The sequence below is a fragment of the Cajanus cajan genome, chromosome 3 (assembly GCF_000230855.2).
Source record: "Cajanus cajan strain Asha chromosome 3, NIPB_CcT2T_4, whole genome shotgun sequence".
In the NCBI taxonomy this organism is placed as follows: Eukaryota; Viridiplantae; Streptophyta; class Magnoliopsida; order Fabales; family Fabaceae; genus Cajanus; species Cajanus cajan.
The window spans coordinates 67604818-67610396 of record NC_138519.1 but is presented as its reverse complement, the minus strand read 5'-3'; the positions used below and the strand labels follow the sequence as shown (position 1 = coordinate 67610396).

The 5579-nt window shown below is 30.8% G+C and overlaps 1 long non-coding RNA gene across 4 annotated transcripts; it reads left to right on the top strand.

Moving 5' to 3' along the window:
- Nucleotides 1–1013: 1013 nt before the first annotated feature.
- Nucleotides 1014–4051, top strand: LOC145956592 (uncharacterized). 4 transcript variants are annotated; one of them, XR_014432832.1, is made up of 4 exons: nt 1014–1304; nt 1558–1616; nt 2096–2221; nt 3815–4051. It is a non-coding gene; the product is annotated as an uncharacterized LOC145956592 (long non-coding RNA). The 4 variants fall into 4 exon arrangements; XR_014432833.1 differs by lacking the exon at nt 2096–2221; XR_014432831.1 differs by having other exon boundaries at nt 1014–1616.
- The last annotated feature ends 1528 nt before the right edge of the window (nt 4052–5579 follow it).

The window sequence follows — 5579 nt, the reverse complement described above, 5'->3', positions numbered from 1 at the left end:
ATTCAGTTCTTAGTGTAAGAGAGGTATGTTGCAATTAGTAAGATTATTGGAGATTTCACATCATCTAATTAAAAATTATATCATAATATTGTATATAAATAAAAATAATAATTCTCACCTTACAAGTAAGTTTTGTAAAGTTAAGTTCTTAACCCACTTAAAAATAAACAATCCACACTTTTATGATTTTTTTATTTACTCTTGATGGTGGTTAGTTAAAGGAAGAGTTAGCAAAAAAAAATTAAGACTAAGAACTAGTTGCTTATATAATAGCTAGTTCTTACTTTAAGAAACTCATGTTACCAACTAAGATGCATGCTAAGTTGCTTCAATAAGGCTCCAATTGCTTGAAACAACTTTATTGTTAATTAGAGCAATCTGACGTAGCGATGAGAGTTACTTAATTATTTTTTTTTCAATTCATTTAACAAATAATCGTTCCTTACCATTAAAAATCAACATTTTGGACCAACAGAGACCACCAAGCAACTGTTACATAATCAAATCAAAATAATATATATATAAAATCATGAGTTTCTTGAATTTTCTTATAATTTCTTTCATTATAGTATGAGTTATTTAGTGATAACACAGCACAATAAGGATCACTAATTACACTTTTAAATATATTAAGCAACCCATTTCTCATTGGAGTTACTATAAAAAAAAACATTACTTATGAATTAAAATAGAGAGTTTTGATCTCTTTTTTTTAAGCAATGGTTGATCAGAGCCAATAACATAAATCTGTTAACATAGTATTTTTTCTGTCTTATTTTGATTGATCAGATATAGTAGCGTATATACATAGGATCTACTATAAAATCAACTTTTAAAAACAATTTTACGGTGGCTATATTATAATTGCCGGTATTTTATTTTGTAAAATATATGATTTAGTGGCTTATCAATATTAGTCAGCAAAAACTACTAAATATTAGCGATTAATTTTAAAGGCCAACAAAAGTAATATCAAAATACAAAAATCACTTTTCTCCCTCACGTGTTAAAAATTCGATTTCGAACCATATTTCTTTTCTCTCACTCTTCCAAATTTTCTAAGACTCTTTTCTCTTCGATAAATTTTCTTTCTATACTTGGCATTTTCTCCCTGCATGGATCTTCCTCATGTCTCTGATAAAATTTATTGTCCAAACTTTGCTTTCTCTCTATGTATCAATCCCTAGTAGAAACCCAATTAGGAAAGCTCGATTCATGGAAGAATAGTGAAGCAACTCTATAATTTGGTTTGAAAACTTATTAATTTTTTCTCACTGTGCACGCTATGTCCAATCGATTTTGAGGTTCGTCCAATCCATCGTAAGCTATGATGGTGAAATGAATTTTTTACGAGATTTTATGCTTTCGACATCCAAAGTAAATTGTATAGGGCTCAAACCTAATCCCTCTTTATGTTTATCTGGATCAAACCTATGGCTCTCCAACAAGTTTATCTCGATCGAAATTAAAATTCCATTAAAAAAGCAAGCAAAAGAAGTTCTTTCTCCTATAGTGTATGCCTACTATACATATTTTGATTTTCAATCGTTGATGCAGTGGCTTGCCTAATTCAATCAAGAAGTTGAATAAATTATTTGAGAACTACAAAGAAAAAGGTATGCTTTTGTCATTTCTTTCTTTGTTCTTGCCCCCCTTGTAGTTTGTTTTATCCTAGTTCTTCATGTTACTATTATCTTCTTTCACGTTTATATTGATTTACAAATTAAGAAGATAAAATATTTCACGTGGACTCCTCCAATAATATTTTTTTTAAGAGTGTAACACCTTAGTTTTTACAATTAGATGAATAATATATATTTTATTATAAAATTTAAAAAGTTGATGTTAGAGAATATTTTAAGATTGAAATTATATTTTATATATATTTGTTTTGAGTAAATTATACGAGAATTATATTTTAATATAATGTTTATTATTTTGTTATTATAATAAAGTGAAATGAATGAATAGATAACGTTATGGATAAGTAACTGAGAATGGGTCAGAGGAAAAATGACTTACGTTTAAATTTAAAAAGAGAGACGAGTTAATTTTTAGTTTACACTCTTGTTTTTCTTTTATGCTCTGAATTAAGAACCAAGAAGAAAGGAGATAGGAGGAGATCACCCTGGAGACCTACATTCTTCACTGTTTGTTGATACATGTAAAGGGAGAGTGAGAATTCTCGTTCTAGAGTGTGAGTTAATTGATGGGTATTGAGGTTAGTCCCAACCTTTGTGTGTTGTATGCATTGTATAAAAGGAAAGATCCTAATTGTTTTTAGTTCTTGATGATTGTCTTCCACATGATTTTATTACTTCTGAATTGTTACAAATTGTGGTTATATATAATTAATTTCGTGCATTGAGCCCTTTTAGTATGAATTGAGTTATCCATGAGTTCTTGTGAAAACCCTAAAGGTATGCATTGAACGGTTGTTATGTGAGTGATTAATAAAGTTAATTATGTAATTGTATGAGATTTGTGCCTTATGAATGTATTGTATGAATAAATTAGGATATTTTATCAATTGAATTGTTCTATGCAAGTTTTGGTTCGCAAATCGCATGTTTCAAAATTTTATGTTTTGGATGTTTTGATATGGCACTAGGTGCCACTTGCGTCTCTCCGAGTGCTAGGATGCCCGAAAGTAGGGTTCACTCCCTGTTTTGTCTACGTTGGGTGTAGGACATGTCTCATTAGGCATTATCGCGGCCATGAGTCTCTATGATACTCACGTCAAGCATGGGGCTCTAAGGAAGTCTCTACTATTATCGTCAAGCGTGACATGAGTCACGTCGGACGTGAGTCATCCCAGTAGTTATGAGTGCCCTCTAGACGAGTTGGACTAGGCGCAGATGGATTTCCATTGGACATTAACTATATATGAGATTTGCTTAAACATATGAGTTGAAGAGGTTGTTGAGTCATTTGAATGATAATGAGTGTGACATGAATATGTATGTTTGATAGATTGCTTAAACGAGATACATGATTCTTGTTGGTAAATTGTGTATAGATAAAATGTATGTATCATTAATAACAATTGAGAGCATGACAAATCGTTGACATACATGTATGTATAGTGATTTCATGTTATGAAAGAGTCTGTGTGACACACATCATATACATGCAAATCAACAAATTGACATATCGTTTCATATGTATTGTGCATATGTTAAGATTGGTACCACATGCATGCAAATTGATTTCATATGATTGAATGACTCATAATTGTTGTGTTGTTAATAAGTGATTGTATTAGTAGTGATGATTGATTGATTGTGATAGTTAATTGTTATTATCATGTTATTGTATAAATAATGTATGGAGTATGTTTGGCTATCTGTTTCTTATTCCATGCTATAAGCTAGAGTGAGAAGTTTTCTCACTCTCCTTTGTTTCTATGTCTTGGCTATATGTATGTTATTGTATGTAATGTTCATCAGGATCTTGATGATGTCGGTGACAAGAACATAGTTCTTGTTTGGTAGTGCTTTGATAGGACATGTGAGATTGAAGCTTAGATTAGGGATATTCACATTTGATTTCTAAGTTCAAGACTTATGTTTAGTGTTATATTCCCACATTAGTATGAAATTTTTTTTGAAACTTGTTATGTGAGACTCTTTACCCTAGGTTGGAGGTTCACTTTGACTATTTATGCATTAATTGTGAGTATATATATATATATAATATATATATATATATACATGTTAAGAAGTTTTAAATGTTTTAAATTTATCTATATATGCAGGAGAGAACATATCATGGAAAGTGTTTAATTTGTACCATGTTCTCCATTTTATTGCAGGAGATTATTTCGCACAATCAACTTTCACGTATGCTTTGGAATGACTAACATACTAGTCGATCCTAATGATTAAATCAAGTTGACAAACTTTGGAATGGCTTAACATTTAAGTTTATCATGCTTATGCTTTGAAGAATAAACTGTTTTTGGCTCAATAAAGAAGTTATTGTTTCTCGTGAAATAAAGGAGCCAATACACAAAGTTGGAAAATTTATGGAGAATGCATATTGAAAAGTGTTTCTTTTGAGTTGACTTGAAATTTGTTATTCTATTTATATTTGAATTCCTAGTGATAAAAACATTCTTTTTTACTCTCTTGAATGCACATGATGTCTCTCTCAATTGTGCATGCCCACACAAAGAATGATAGCTAGAATGCATTTGGCTCTCACAAATGTATATTGATTAAGGTATATGGCATAAACATATAAGATAGATACTTGTGAAATGGACTAGATGTAACACTATAGGTTGAGAGCAGGTCTGGGTTTGTTGAGGGTTTAATGACCTTTGGGGAAAAAGGTATTTAAGGTTATATTTTGAGTTAGGGCCCATTATCTCTAAACTCAACAAAGTCTAGAGAGAAATTTTAGAGAGAAGGGCTCTAAGCTTGTGAGCTCTATTCTCCCAAAAAAACAATCTCCTTTGTTTTGATTCCTTTTCTTCCCTAGATCCTTAATCTCTTTTTTATTCCCTTGAATTCAGGCTCAGGAGCTTGAATTATTGTGGTTGAGAACATTGTGTGCAGTTTCGGTGTGGCAAGTTTCTCCTTTCTTCTCCTCCTTATTATGGCTATTCTAGGCTCGGATTCAAGTGAAGGAAGCCAGAATGGTTGTAGTTTGATTTTGAGCATGAGATTCTTGTGTTCCTTGTTGTTTTTTTTGGGGGGGGGGGGGGATTTTGAAGGATCTGGATTTAGGATTCATGTGTTGAAGGTTCTGGTTGTTTTTGTGGTTGGATGCGGAAATGAGATGCTTTGGTTTCATTTGTTGCTACATGTGTTGATTTTGGATGTTTAAAAGTGCCCAAAGGCTAGTTTCTGTATTACATGTGGTTGTTTTGTGAAATTACAGGTCTAATTGGTGTTAGGAATTGAAAAGAGGTTGATTTTGTTCAAAGATTTATGGGTGTTTTGCTGTCATATATATATATATATATATATATATATATATATATATATATATATATATATATATATATACACACACACATTCAATTTCGGGTTTGGGTTACATGTGAGTTTTATTTCAATTTTTGAGTCTTTTGTGTTGCATATATGAATTGCTTTGGTTTATGATTATAGTGGGAAACTTGAATATGAGTTTAGAGTGGAAAAGAGTAAATTATTTTTTAGTTTTGAAAAAGAGAAAATGTGAATAAAAATTATAAAAAAACTAAAAAATATAGTGGGTTATTTAAGAATTATATAACATAGATGGCCCAATTTATAGTGAAATAAGAAACCTATTAGTTATTTATAAGAGTCACCGTTGAAAATGTTATAATTAGAGTTTTTTTTTGAATAAAAAATTGTGCTAAAACTCTTGTATAGTAGAGTTGTTCTGATTGACGAGAACATGGAGACAAATGAATCATGAGAAGAATCAAAGTTTGTTGGATGTCGACCATTAACACACTTCAAAAGACATGCAAATGATATTGTAGTTTTACACCAAGCTATTAGTTATATGCCTACTCGAATATATGTTTAAGAGAAGCTAAAGAGGCTACCACTCAAAGCTTTGTAAGAAATTTGAGATGAAGG